At 34.5% G+C, this 15669-nt stretch overlaps 17 annotated features.

Annotated features, from left to right (window-relative positions):
• Positions 1-64: part of a dispersed repeat that runs on past the window's edge.
• A 51-nt stretch (positions 65-115) lies between these two features.
• Positions 116-321: a mobile genetic element.
• A 191-nt stretch (positions 322-512) lies between these two features.
• Positions 513-548: a mobile genetic element.
• Positions 549-3985: a mobile genetic element.
• Positions 3955-11090: a dispersed repeat.
• Positions 3957-3960: a direct repeat.
• Positions 3961-4126: a long terminal repeat.
• Positions 3961-11096: a mobile genetic element.
• Positions 9281-9315: a tandem repeat.
• Positions 10929-11096: a long terminal repeat.
• Positions 11087-14187: a mobile genetic element.
• Positions 11097-11100: a direct repeat.
• Positions 12792-14439: a mobile genetic element.
• A 148-nt stretch (positions 14440-14587) lies between these two features.
• Positions 14588-14911: a mobile genetic element.
• Positions 14821-14857: a tandem repeat.
• A 137-nt stretch (positions 14912-15048) lies between the features above and the next one.
• Positions 15049-15133: a mobile genetic element.
• Positions 15134-15275: 142 nt separating this feature from the next.
• Positions 15276-15669: part of a dispersed repeat that runs on past the window's edge.

Genomic DNA, 15669 nt, shown 5'->3' with positions numbered 1-15669 from the left:
ATAATTTAGTGTGTGTCTAATAACTATATGTATTGTTTATCCCTAGGGATGTCCTAAGGATATTAGCTTAATATATCTACTTTACTATTTATAGGTCTAGGTGCGTATATTCTTTTAAAATTAAACTAGAAGAGAAATAGTAACTATTAAGCTTAGTGTTAATTAAGCTTCTAAGTCTTTATAAAGGTTTCTAGGTTCTTATAATCTGTTATTACCTATATTGTATAAGGGGAGCCTATAAGTTCTAGCTCCTATACTTTAAAGGCTTAGATAATAGCTACAAGTTCTATGTTATAGATATTATAATTACATTCTATAGATAAGTGTTTTTTTAAGAAGAACACAATAGGTTGCAGGTTACCTTTTTAATTCTGTTGCTTTATAATTCCTCCTATAGCCTAGCTAAAGGAATTAGTATAAATAATAACTAGCTGCATAGGATTAAAGTGTTAGAGTATAATATCTAGTTAGAAAGCGCTTTTTAGGGTATAAAAGGCGTCTTTGTAGGCTTAGGTAGCTTAAAGTCTTAGTACTAGACAGAACGTTAGTATTAAAGTCGTACTTTAGTTAAAGACCGTAAGCACTGATTCTATTGGTTCTCGGGGACAAGTACTAGTAGATTAGTTAGGGTTATTAACTAAGCAAAGCTTGTAAAGATAGGGTGTACTAAATAGTACAGAGTAGACTATCTAGTTGAAGCGCAGGTTAAGATTCTAAAGACAAACTTAATTAATAAATTTAAATACAAACTATAAGAGTTGTGTTCCTACTAACTATATACTAAGGAGATATAATACTTATTAATAAGTAACTAGAGTTAGTCTAATAAAATATATAAGGGTGCTTATAGATAAGCATATTATACTATACTTATTAATAACTAGTTATATGTATTATACTTATTAATAAGCAGTTACATAATAACTCTTTCTCTTCTATCCTTCCCTACTGTTTGTTCCTTTAGGGCAGAGTTAGGGGTCTTAGTTAGCTAGTACTTATATTTGTGCTGTGCCCTAGCACAGGATTATAACACTATCCTCTCTTTCTCTTTAGTTTGTTCTTAAACTATGTAATTGTCTGTTAGAGTTTTATATAATCTACAATCTCTATATCTAGTAACCTAGAAGTTAAGATGTCCTTACACACCTATAACGTCTATCTTATATTAGAAATTTATTAAGCTAATACACCTATTAAAGTCCCCTATAATTATTATCTCTTTAGCAGCTATAAGTCCTATATTATGCTAGGTAGTCTAAAAGGTCTAAAGTGTTCTAAGTGTATAAAGGCTAGCAAGCTATATGTAAATATGTCTTAGGTATTATTAGATAAGACTTATAAGCAGTATAAGAAAAAGTTAGAAGTAGATAAGTTACTTTTTATAACTGTAATTGCGTAATTGTTACGTAATAAGAAAATCCTAAAATAGGCAAATAAACGTGTACAGCAAAAAGCGCTATTTTTAGCAAATAGGATAGTTAAGGCTAGCAAGTTAGACCTAGCTAAGGAAGTTAATTCTAACTGTCCTGTAGCGTCTATTAGCATATATACCTTACTAGCTACCTTAAGTACTCTTATTTAATTAAAGATCTATATTTAATTATAGTACTTATATACTAATTAGCAGCAGCTTATAAGGTACGCAGGTAGTTTCTATATATTTTCTATGTCTAGGTATCCTAACTATTTCACTAGGTACCTTTGTTAATTGCTATTTCCCTTATATATTACTATTTTTTTAACTTCCTATTTATCTTCACTATTAGCTTAGTAATAGAAGTTCTTCAAGATAGGCGTTCTAGAGTTAGCTAGTTCTAATAGCAATATGTAGAATACTAGATAGATCTTTATATCCTTTAGCAGATTAAGCCTATAGTTAACTAGGCTTATCTATTTAGAAATAAAAAAGGTTTAAACTTTAACGTAGTCTAGTTTTTTTGTTAGTCTTTATATGCGGAGGTTTTTTATAAGGAGATAGACTTTATCCCTCTCTTTAAGCTAAGGTGCTGTTTCTCTTTTCTAGTTAACATATAAGATTGCTTATTCTTAAGCCTTACTAATATTTTATAGTGCTTTTTTATCTACTTCCTTTAGTCTTACTACTAAGGATATTACTAATTTAGTCTAAATTAGCATATCTAGACTCCTAGTAAAAAGATTTAGGTGTATCCTATAATTTAGGAAGAATAGTAATTCTTCTATTACTTTTAAAAATTTGTTGTTATATGCGATTTGTGCTTTAGGTAACAGTAAAATCTAGTTATCTTACTGCTAGTTGCTGTAAATCTATAGATATGTTTCTTTAGTCTAATTTATTCTTTTAGCCTGTCTATCTATTTAAAGATAATAGGCTTTTAAGAGTTTCTTCTTAGTACTAATAGCTGCTAAGAGCGTAGTCTAATAATTTAACGTAAAAAGCTTGTCTTAATTACTAATAATTAATTCTAGTATGCTATAATGCCTTATGTGTTAATTTAGAAATACTTTTATAAGCTGCTCTGCAGTATAACTATATTAAAAAGGTATTATTTTAGCGTACTTAGTAAATCTGTTAACTATAACAAAGATTAAGTTATAGTTGTATCTAGTTACTAGGTCTCTTAAGATAGGTAGCTGTGTAATAAAATCTATTATAATGTTTATCTATAGTGCTGTAGGCAGCTCTATTACCTATATTTCTCTTTATTTTACGTGTGTACTGTTTTTATTTTACTAACAGTTAACATAGTTCTTAACATATTTAGTAACCTTGTCCTTTATATTACTAAACTTATAGTATTACTTAATAATTTCTATTATATGTGTAATTCTAGAGTGTCTATATAGTAGGTTATTGTAGTAATTAGCTATAATTTTATCCTAAAGTTCCTTTAGTACGTCTAATGTAATGCGCTGTTTGTTTTTAATTTGTATTATATTATTTCGTTACTGTAATAGTCTAAGTAACCTATTGTTGTTAATTCCTAGTACTGCAAACTAGTTTATTGTCTTTTCTCTAGTAAGGTTATGTTATCTGCTAAGTGCGTTAGCTCTACTATTATCTTTGCCTAGCGTATACAATATCTTAAATCTATATTACCTAAGCATCTTAGACTAACGTACTTGTTATTAATTTAAGACCTTAGTAGTAGTAAAGTATACTAGGTTCTTATAGTTAGTATAGATAGTAAGTTCTAAGCAGCTTTCTATATATAGTTACTACTGTTCTAAAGCTAATATAATTATAAGTAATTTATTGTTGTACATATTATAGCGTTCTTTAGGTTCTAAGAACTTATATAAGTAGTAAGTAATAAGGTGCTATAGTCTATTCTTTTCTTATATAATATATGCGCCTAATATAAGATCTAAAGCGTTAGTCTCTATACGTATTAGTTTGCTACTATAAAATGTAATTAACGTAGGAGGTGTAATACAGGCTTGCTTAAGTGCCTTAAACGCATTGTTCTCTTCTTATCCCTACTTAAATAGTGTATCCTTCTGCGTAAGCTTTGTTAGCAGGATTATAATCTTAGAGTAGTCCTTAATAAAGCGTTAGTTAAAGTTAACAAATCCTAAGAATTTCTAGATCTGTTTAACTGTTTTTAGCGTCTGCTAAGTCTTAACTACCTCTACTTTTATTAGACTAATCTTAACTCTATATTCCCCTTTAATGTACCTTAGGAATTTAACTTCCTTCTTATACTATTTGTAATTCTTAGGTTTAAGTTGTAGGTCTACCTACCTTAGGTATTCTAGCACTTCTATAATATGTTATTTATGCTCTTCTAGTGTCTTTAAGTACACTAGGATATTATCTAGGTACGCTACTACAGTTCTGTTAAGATGTGCTCTTAGAACGCTGTTAATTAACTCCTAGCATATTGCTAGTGCGTTTATTAGACTAAACAGCACAACTAGGTACTTCTAGAGTCTATATTACGTCCTAAATACTATTTTCTATTCTTTTCCTTTCTTTATGTGTATGTTATAGGCTTAGACCTTATCTAAGCCTTAAGCAAGACAGGATAGTTACGTGCCCTACAGACATATTAGAAGGACACATAATATGTTACCTCCTTAAGAGATATAATACTATATTAACCCTTATTACATTCTACTCTAAGGCTAGTCTATAACATTTATATCTCTTCTTCTAGGAGAATAGCTAGCACTTGTACTATGTTAGCTAGCTCTTAGAATAACCTCTTAGACAAATCTGTCCCCTTAACCCTTTAGGAATTTATAGCCTAGACGTTGTAGTTTATAATAAACCTACAGTAAGCCTTAACTACTACTAATAAGTGTATAGTATTACTTAAATGTAATAACTCTAATATGCGTGCGTTTGTAAAGTCTCTAGCACAAATAGCTAATGCCTGTACTAGACCTGCGTCTACAGTCCTATTATCCTCCTTAGAAGTAATGCTATACCTATTAACGTCTACCCTAGCCCCTAACCCGCCTTACAACGCACTGTTTTTAGCGTCTACTCTAGGCCTGCATACCCCTATGTAGGCGTCTATAGCCTATAGGAAACCTCTCTCTATAGGTAAGGCCTTTACTAGAGACAAATCTTTATTTAAGGCGTAGTAGGTTATAATAGAACACAAGCTACAGGTAGACGCGTTCTTTATTAGTAGGCTATAGGACATGTTTACCTTTATATAGTTCTAGCTTAACGCGTCTGTATAATAAGATGTAGCTCTATTCTATAAGATTAGGGGCACCTAAGGTGTGTAGAGCCTAGAGGACTTCCTAGTATACCTAGAATTCTGCTACAGCAACAACTATAGCTAGGAATAGGCCTAGGCAAAACTAGAAAGCGTCTGTTAGGGTCCTAGCAAGTTGTTCTTAGACTTTTTTATTTAGTTTAAGCAGCTACTAGTGCAAAGTGGCAGCCTTTACTAGGATAGAGAACAGCGCCTATTAAAGCTCTGCTAGGCTCTAAACGTAAACATCTATAATATAGTAATAAACTAAGAAGTAACTTATATAGACTATAACGCAGCTATTATAGAGTATAAGTCTATTACTATAAATGTTAAAACTATAGCTATAGAAAACTAGCTGCGCTATAGCTCTGCCTAGGCACTACCTAAGTGTAATAGGGATAGTAATGTTAAGATAACAGTTATGTCTGCAGTGCGCACTAGCAGTAGTGCTAAGCGTAGGGGTTAGAAGTAGTCTGCCTCTAACTAGGCTACGTAGGTTCCTAATAAGGTATTTTTGTAATACTAGAAGGCTAACCTGTGTACCTGTTGCAGTAAAGAGGGACATATTTACTAGGATTGCCCTAACATAGTAGTAACTACAGTGCAGGTAGTAATAATCTTAGGTAAGAAAGAGGCTAGTTTATATAGGGGAAACTAGCTACTTCTAATATAAGTCTAAGTTAGAAGCGCTGTAGAAGTATATTAGTAGAGGAGACTACTAGTACAGGGGCGTTATAGGCTGCTAGGGGAGCTATTACAGACTCTATAGACAAGCCCCTATTCTACATTCTATTATTTATTAATAGGGCAATTTAGGCTAACACGCTAGTAGACTTAGAGTATAAATACTTTAGCGTAGTAAGTAATAACTTTACTGCGCGCTTAGAAGGAGACATTATAAAGGTGCTGCTACAACGCTTAGCGTAAGTAGTAGGTACTAGTAGGAAGTCTATAATCTCCTATTTAGTTCTCTTTAGGTATAACCTAGACAGGTAGCGCTTATAGGCTGTAGCCTACGTAGTATTAGGTCTAAGCTAGGATGTTATTTTAGAGAAGCTATAGCTCTAACAAGAGGGCGTAGTATTAGACGTAGAAAAGGGCACACTAAGGATACAACAGGTAGGGAACCTTATAGTCTATAAGTCCTTATAGTATACATTAAATATTTATATTACTCTTCTATTAGTAACTAAGTTTAATAAGACCCTAGCTAATAGGCTCTAGAAGCACCTGCCTAGGGACTAGTTTGTCTCTATAAGCCTCTACAACATTACTAAAATCCTCTTAGTTTAATCCTTAGGAGCGTAAGGGACGGCAGAGGAGGTAGACCCTCTCCCCCCTAAGATAGTCTAGTTTTAGAACCTATTTAATAAGAGTAAGGCCTCTAGCCTCCCCCTATATAGGGGCTAGATAGACTACCATATACAGTTATAACGTAACTAGTCTAGAAAGAAGAAGCCTCTACCCTAGGGCCCTCTGTACAACATGCTAAGGGACTAGCTCCTTAAGCTATAGAAGCAGGTGTTAGCACTAATAGACAAGGGGTAGATCTACGCCTCCTCTTCCCTAGTAGGGGCTCTAGTCCTGCTAGTTAAAAAGTCCTCTAGCAGGTGGCGTATGTGCGTAGACTATTACGCACTTAATAGTATTATAATTACTAACTAGTACCTACTTCCTCTTATTAAGAAGACGTTGCGTACACTAGGAGGTGCCTACTAGTTCTCTAAGGTTAATGTCTATACAGTATTTTACTAGATTTATGTTACAGAAGGAGATAAGCACCTTACTACATTCTGCACTTATTTTAGGCTCTTTAAGTAGCTAGTCTCCCTGTTTAGCCTGGCTAGAGCACTAGCGTTATTCTAGCGTTACATTAACAGCGCACTTTAGGAGATATTAGGCAGTTATGCTACTGCATACCTAGATAATGTCCTTATTTACAGTAGTAGGTCTAGAATAGACTACTTAGGGAAGGTTAGTAGAGTCCTTACGCTTCTACGCGACGTAGAGCTGTATTTAGATCCTAAGAAGTGTATATTTACAACAAAGGAGGTATACTACCTAGGATATATTATAGAAGCTAGAAAGGATATTTATCCTAATCCTAAGAAGGTTAAGGCTATCTATAATTAGAAAGCCCTACAGTCTTTATGCGGGGTCTGCAGTTTCCTAGGGTTTACTAACTTCTACTAGGACTTTATCCCAGCCTTCTCTAATATTACTGATCTACTTAACGAACTTATAGGGAAGGATATCCTGTTCTAGTAGAGGTAGGAGGAGGATGCAGTGTTCTACTAGCTAAAGAACGCATTTATAATAGAACTAGTCCTAGCCTAGTAGGACCCTAAGCGAGAAATACTACTAAAGGTAGACTGCTCTAGTAAGGCTTTAGGTAGCTACCTTTCTTAATAGTATAGGAAGGTGCTTTGCCCTATAGTGTACTACTCTACTACTCTTATAATAGAATAATAGAACTACACTATCTATAATAAGGAGTTAACTGCTGTTATAAAGTGCCTAGGGGTCTAGGCAGTAGAATTAAGGTCTGTTACTAGGCTATTTACTATCCTAACTAACTATAAGAATCTCTAGTACTTTACTACAGCGCGCAGGCTAAGTAAGAGGCAGCACTAATAGGTAGAGGAGCTGTTAAAGTTCTGTTTCTACCTTTGCTTCTGCCTAGGGCGCCTTGCAGCCTAACTAGGTATGCTAAGCTACTAGGAACAGGACTATAATAGGAGGTTATAGGGGGTCTATAGGAAAATAACTCTAGTTTTAGTATTAGTAGTTAGTACACTAGGCCCTAGTATACTCCTACTTTTTATTAACACGCATATGTAATTACTATAGGATAAAGGCGTTTATAAGAACGTAGGGCATATAGTGCGCCTGTCTACTGTCTGTAATAGGGCCTGCTAGTTCCCTTCTAAGGCTAAGACTACTTAGTAAATTATTAATTGCACGCTTAGTGCTTATAGCACACTACTGTAGCGTAGGGTTATATAGGTTCTGTGTTAGAAGCTACTTATAACTATAATAATCTAAAGCGCATATAAATCTAACCTAACAGGCTATCTAGGTGCTAACGCTATATTCTACATTATTAGACGTAACTTCTACTAGAAGGTAATGTTATAGGACGTTTAGCATTATATCTATAACTACTACTGTTTTAGCAGGTATATATTACAGCGCTGCTAGTAGGGCTTACTCTAGCTATTACCTATTACTAACTGTTTTTAGTTCTAGATTTTAATAGACTTTATAGTTAACCTCTCTTAGGCTAATAAGGACGCACTGTACTATCTCTTAGCTATTACAGATTATCTCTCTAAGTATGTATAGCTTAAGGTAATAACTTCTATAACTACAGAATATTATACTAAGGTCTTCTACAATATATAGTAGTAGTTCTAAGGCTTTCCTAGCGCTATAATCTTAGACTGCAGCTTAGACTAGCTAGGACATTTTTAGACAACGCTGTGTAGCCTTATAGGGGTAGACTAGCTACTCTCTACAGCCTATTACCCCTAGACAGATAGAGGGACAGAGCGTGCTAACTAAGAGGTATAGGTAGTCCTATAGGTTATAGTTAACTTTAAACAGAATAACTAGCCTAACTACCTTCTAGCCTGCTAACTAGCTCTTAACAATTGCAATTCTTTAGTTACTAGGGTTAGTTCTAACCTACTCCTCTACGGCTATAATGTAGACCTCCTACAGACAACAGTGCTCCTAACTATTAGCTAGAACATACTATAGGGATAGGCAGTCTATTCTCTAGACTACCTCTAGTAGGGTATAGAGCTTACCTAGGTAGCTATAGTATAGGTATAACAACATACCTAGAACGTAACAGACTACAGCTATAGGCCTATAGAGCAGTACTACGTAGAAGATAGAGTGTAGTTTTCCCTCTATAATATAAAAACTAACAGGCTAAGCTAGAAGCTTAACTAGTTACAAGCCTAGTACACAGTAGTTACAGTTCCTACCCCTTTAACTGTTACTCTAGATTTACTAGGTAACCTCTACAAGATAGTGCATATAGACCTGCTAGAACGTATAGCTTCTAACCTACTACTAACACAGCGCCTATAGGAAAGTAGACTAGGTCTACTAGTTGTTCTAGAGGAGGACAATCTAACCCTAGCTAAATAGGAGGTAGAGGTAATCCTAAAAAGGAAGAAGGCCTGCAGATAGAACAAGTTATAGGTTCTAGTTAAATAGAAAGAATATATAAAGCTAATGTAGAAGCCTCTAGACGTATTACAGGATATAATAGCCTAGAAGGCCTTTACAGCAGCATACACAGAATGTAAGAGGTAGGTTAAGATAGAAAGAACTTTTATTATTTTATAATAACCCTTAAGGGGTCCTATTAGGAGATACTGTGCTAGGCCTAGTGCCTAGCGCAGAAGAGCTTAGGACCCCTATAGCAACATCACGACACTACTTCTTACACTCTACTAGCTACTAACGTAGGAACTTAGTTCTTAAAAGATAGTCTTGTTAGATAGGGAATAGTAGGTAGTAGTAGCTATGTCTAGGGCCTAATTGCGCGCTATACAGCGGCAGCAGTCCTACTTATAGTTATTCTCCTCCTTATCCTCCTCCTTATTACTAACAGAGATACTGCAGGCCTGTTGTAACTAGGCTAAGGAGTAAGGGGTAGGCGCTGCAGTGCCACAACGTAGGGTGTGCAGCTCTAATAGGAAGGGTAAGCAGCAGTAGCAGAGGGGCAAGTAGACTTAGCAGGGGGGTAAGCAGATCTAGCAGGGGGAAGGGTAGTGCTTAGTAGGGGAGGTAGAGCGTAGGCGGTAGGACAGGTAGGATAATAACAGGTACTCTAGGCAGTAGTAGGGCGTTATAAGTAAGCGCTTAACCTATTTAACAGCCTCCTTTAGGGTAGATTAGCTACGCTCTTAATATAGGTAGAAGACTTATAGTAGTATAGGCCTAGACCTTCTTAAACTAGTTTATACGCTTAGTCTGTATCTTAATAGCTATCTCTATAGTAGACGTAAACTGTTAAAAGTAGGCATTAAACTAGTTACTACTACAACAGCTAGATAAAGGCATAGTAGGCAGCGTAATCTGCGTACTAGGCTTAGGGGGGGAACAGGCAACATAAGAAGAGGTTAGCTGCTTAGCTAGCAAGGGGTTAGCGTAGGCTAGGTTAAGGGTAGACTTGTAGGCTTAGCAGAGCTTATAGTAGGCGCCTAAATAGTGCGCAGCAGATTAGTAAAACGCCTCTTACAGCAACAGGCGGGACACTTATAGACAAAGGTAGGCTACCTACCCTAGTTAGCCTTATTACTATTAATACCCTAGGTTCTAGCTATATTAATATAGACGTTACTACCCTATATAGATGCCTTAACAACTATTAGCTATAAACATAGACCTAGGATAAAGCTACATACCTAGATGTACCCCTTAAAGTTATGCTAGGTGTAGTAGAGCTCTGCATTAGCGGTAAAAAGACTGTTGTCTTAATAATAAACGTGTTAGTGCTTAGCGCAGGTGCGGTAGGTCTTACTAGCAATAGGGAGGCAGTTAGCTATAGATAGAATTAGCTAGTAGTAGGCCTATAATAGACGTAAGACACTTACTAGGCTAGCTAGTAAGGATAGTAAGCTAGCAGCAGGGGTAGTAGAGGACAGCGCAGGCAGGGACAGGGACTAAGTCCTTATCCTTAGAGTTACTCTTAACCTTATAGTTACTAATATAGTAACAGCAGGCTCTCTATAGACACAGTTAGATTCTACAATTAAAAACCTAGACAACTATTATAAAATACTAGAGGAATGTTGTAGGTAGATAGAAGAGGACGTAGCAGGCTATAACTACCTCTACTAGAGGGACCACTAGCCCTATAACTAGTAGCCTAGTAACTAGAGCTAGGCGCAATAATAGATATATTGTTTAAACTAGACAGGTAGGTACAAAAAGATAGGCAGGTATAACATAGGTAGGTTAGGTAAGAGCAGGGAGTAGTACAGTGTCTAATAAGGGAAGGTGTGCTGGGTAAAACAAAAACAACCTAGGTGCGCGTAGGGACCACCCTAGGTAAACTACAGACTAGACTAACAGCTATCCTACTAAGAGGTAGGCCCTTACGCAACTACAACTAGCTCTAGAGTTTACCTGCTACTAGCGCCTGCTGGTCTACGTAAAACGCAGAAAGGACCTAGTAAAATACACTTAGCTAGGGAGAGATAGGGAATGGAGGTATGTTATGGGCTTAGACCTTGTCTAAGCCTTAAGCGAGATAGGATAGTTACGTGCCCTACAGACATATTAGAAGGACATACAACGTGTTACCTCCTTAAGAGATATAATACTATATTAACCCTTATTACATCCTACTCTAAGGCTAGTCTATAATAGTGTATAAGGTTATACGCGCCTTATAGGTCTAACACTATAAAGAACTAAGCTCCTACTAGCTAGTCCTGTAACTCTGTAATGTTTAGGAGCAGGTAGCAGTTCTTAATAGTAATTTTATTAAGCTTCCTAAAGTTAATGCAAGGTTATAGCTTACTATCCTTCTTAGGAACAAACATAATTAGGTACCCTGCAGGTAATTCTAATCTTCTAATAAATCCCTTCTTAAGGTTCTTCTTAATGTAATTGCAAAGTACTTTAAGTTCCTTTTCTAATAAATAATATAATAGCCTAAAAGTTAGTGTCTTTCCTTTCTAGAGCTTAATCTTATAATCTTAGAGTTTATACTTTAGCAGGGCTTTTGCTATAAGCTCTTCTCTAAACATCTCTACGTACTGTCTATATACGTTAGCAATAGCAGAAGGTACACTCCTCTCCTCTCTAACTCTTACTTTATAATCTATAGGGTATTTAGCATCTATAAAGTTAACTACTCTATCTTAGCATGTCTTGTATATTAAAGAGATATTATTAATCTCCTTCTTATCTACTAGCTGCTGCGTATACTGCGTAGGCGTAGATATATTAGTACTATATTTACATCCTTCTAATAAAAGTTATTCTTATGCCTAGTCTATCTTTAGGTTATACTTTTATAACTAGAAAAGTCCTAATATAATATTGTGCGTGGCCTTTATAAAGACGTCTAGGTTTATTTCCTTATAGTGCCCCTATATCTATAGGGGTGCTGCTATTACTTTAAGTATAATTAGCAGCTTATCTAGTATTAATTCTCTATTCGCTACTTAGAGTAAGTAACGATTCTCCTTATAATTTAATCTAAGTCTAGCTTACTATATTGCTGTTCTAGATATATACCTTACTTATACTCCTAAGTCTAAGAGTACTATTAAGGCTACCCTATTTAGCTTAATAGGTAGCTTAATAAGGTAATTGTTTCTAATGCTATTAATAGATTAATCCCTAGGTCTTGTAGGCGCAAGCCTAAAAAGGTTTCCCTCTTTACTAAACCCTTTAAACTCCTTAGTACTGTAATGCTCCTTATAATCTGCGTTAAGGTAGTTCTGCTAGTGTATGTTATAGCAACCTCTGTTAACTACTAGCTATATTTATATTATAGCCTATATGTTATCTATTCTAGAAAAGTATACTTTCTAGTGTTTGTTAATAAGTTAAAGTTTACATAGGTTATTGTAACACTAGTACTATTAACTATAACAGAGGCTTTATTATGCTAGGAACTATCCTATACTAAGCTTCTTATTATAGTAGATTATATATTTGTCCTTAGTGTATACTATCCTTATAAGGTTTCTATATTTAAGGTTTTAGTAGTCTAGGATATACTATAGTTATAGGCGAATTGTTAGTAGTGCTTCTTTCTACTTCTATATACGTTCTAGGCTAAGCTCTATTTCTTACTTACACTAAAGCTAGTCTTTAGCTTCTTCTAGGTTATTAGTAAACTGTTTACTATTATTTCTTTCTTTTCTAAACTAATAAATAAGCTGTTAGAGTTCTAGTGTTATTTCTGTAATTGTAGGTATTCCTACAGGACTAATAAGTTCTTAACATATTTAGTAATAGGCTTCTTTGTTGTTAAGCTAGACATTCTTGTTTACGTATTAGTAGGGCGCTAATTTAGTTAAACTCTTGTCCTAAGGTGTCTAGTAGATTATCTATCTTTTGCTGGTTGTTATTAGAGTAGTACTCTGTTTCTTTGCCTGTCTAGGCGTCCTAGTAGGGTGTTGCTATACAAATTAGAGGTATAATATAGTTATTATTATCCTCTAGACTAGACTCTAGGTCTTCTAGCAGTTGTCTTATGTTATTAGTAAGATTTCCTATTTACTAGCATCTATATTATTATAAATACAGGTAAGTACATTTAACTAGTAGTAAACCTTATTTATCTAGCAGTCCCTAGCAAAGTAGCCCAGTTTGCTACAGTTATAGCAGTCCCTGCTGCCTCTGTATTAGTTACCCCTCTTAGGCTTCTTATTCTATTACTTTAGTAGTCTCTTATTAAGGTTTAAGAGGTCTATTACTATAGGTCTGTAGTATCTACTCTAAGTGTTGCTGTAGATGCAGCAACTAGTATTTAGCTAATTACAGCCTCCTTGCTGTCTATAATTTAAGTTATTGCGCTACTAGTTCCTTAGTAGTAGCCTGTTAGTAGCAATAACAGTAGTACGTGCTCTAGGGTTATCTTAAAGTTCTTACTAAAGTTTGTAGAGTTATACGTTAATGTTAATAGCAGTATTAATAAGCTTATTAAGGGTTTCTGTGCTCGCGCTATTGCGCATAAGTTCTTCCTTAACCTTAGGCTTTAATACTTATTAAAACATAGTAATTAGGGCAGTATTGTCCTAGTTAGTGTTAGTAGCAAGCTGCTACAACGCTGCGTAGTTAGTAGCTAACTTGTCCTATCTAATCTTCTAAATGTTGCGTTAAGTAATATGTAGTTTATTAGAGACTCTAAAGATTAGCTTAATCTTATCTTTAAATAGGTTAAAGTCTTTTATCTATTTATCTACGTTGTTTAGGGCCTTACTAGCTTAGTACTGCTGTATAAAGGGCTTAATCTAGGTAAACACTTTACTACGCATGTAGCTAGCTACAAGGACTACTTATTTAGCCTTAGGAACCTTCTTACCTTAGAAGGTAAAGAAGAGGTCCTACTCTATAAGCTAGTTATTAAGCTTACTATAATCTCTATAGTAAAGGTTAGGCTTGTTAACATTTATAGTGCTAGTAGTAACAGTTACATCTATGTTAATGTTGCAAGACGTAGAGTTACTAGAGGTAGCACAGGATCTAATAGTACTTATCTTAGAGGTGTTTAAAATGTTAAAGTTGTACTTTAGTTAAAGACTGTAAGCACTAATTCTATTAGTTCTTAGGGATAAGTACTAGTAGATTAATTAGGGTTATTAACTAAGCAAAGCTTATAAAGATAGGGTGCACTAAATAGTACAGAGGAGACTGTCTAGTTTAAGCGCAGGTTAAGATTCTAAAGATAAACTTAATTAAAAAGGTTAAACACAAACTATAAGGGTTATATTCCTGCTAACTATATACTAAAGAGATATAATACTTATTAACAAGTAACTAGAGTTAGTCTAATAAAATATATAAGGGTGCTTATAGATAAGCATATTATACTATATTTATTAACAAGCAGTTATGTATATTATGCTTGGTAACAAGCAGTTACGTAATAACCCTTTCTATTCTGTCCTTCTCTACTGTTCGTTCCTTTAGGGCGGAGTTAGGGGTCTTAGTTAGCTTGCACTTATGTTTATGCCGTGCCCTAGCACAGGATCGTAACAGTTAGATTACTAAGGGATCTTTCTTAGAAGGTCTAGAAACAACAGTAGATTCAACAGCTTATGTTAAGAGGAGCTTAATTAACAAGTACCCTTTAATAAAATGTTAATAGATTCTAGTAAAACCTAGAAAGGAGAGAATGTAAGGTAGTGTTTTAGGTATCTTCTAATCTTAGATAGCTTTAATTTTGTTAGGGTCTATTTTTACCCTGTTGTTAGTAATAATTATACCTAGAAACTTAACGCGTTCCTTATAGAATTTAGATTTCTTTAGATCTATATAAAATCCTTAATCTCTAAGTCTGCTAAGAACTTTCTTAACGTGTTCCTTATGTTTAGCTAGGGAGTTAGAAAAGACTAGGACGTTATCTAAACATGCTGTGCAGAATTAATTAAGTTATTTAGTTAATAAGTTATTAATTACCTACTAGAAAGTTGCTATAGTGTTACATAGGGTAAAGGGTATAACTTTGTACTAGTATATACCTTTCTATGTAGAAAATGCTATAAGTTATTCTAAGCTAGGCTTTCTCTAAATTCTATGAAAGGCGTAGATAACATTAAATTTTTAGAATATAGTTGCCTAGTTAAGTTATGCTATAGTTTTGCGGAAAAATAGGATAGGATATTAGTCCTTAATAGTAGCGTTGTTAAGCTCCTAGTAATCCACACAGACTTGCAGGCCCCCTCTAGGTTTAGCAATAATAAGCAGGTTATTTTAAGTAGGAGAGTTGCAGCGTATAATAAAACCTTATACCTTGTTTTCCTTAATGTAGTATTTAATAGCTTCTATTTACTGTCTAGAGAAAGGCTAAAGGTAATAATTAGGAGGGTTTGTACCTAGTTTAAGCTTTATTTTATAGTTAAAGTTACTATAGTTAGGGAGAGTTTTAGCAGCTTCCTAATTAAATATTAGAATAGAGTTAGCGTATTCCTTTAATTCCTTAGGGGTAAGTAAGTTAGAAAGAGGCAGGTCCTAGCTTAGTTAGAAGAATTTGTTAAAATTAGCATCTACTAAAGTGCGTCTAGTAGTTAAAACTTAAAGTCCTTATAGTAAGATAAGGGAGTAATTAGTACGTTTCCTATATAGCCCTATTATAGAAGCTAATATAATGTAGATATTATATATCCTTTATGCTATATTAGTATAAGGTAATCTAGAAAGTATAGGTTTAGGTTAAGTAGATTACCCTTTATAGTAGGTGCTACAACTAGGTTTTAAAAGTAGCGGGGGC

This window comes from Ascochyta rabiei, chromosome 19, assembly GCF_004011695.2.
Source record: "Ascochyta rabiei chromosome 19, complete sequence".
NCBI lineage: Eukaryota > Fungi > Ascomycota > Dothideomycetes > Pleosporales > Didymellaceae > Ascochyta > Ascochyta rabiei.
Note: the sequence above shows the minus strand (reverse complement) of the source record. Positions and strands in the feature narration are given on the sequence as shown.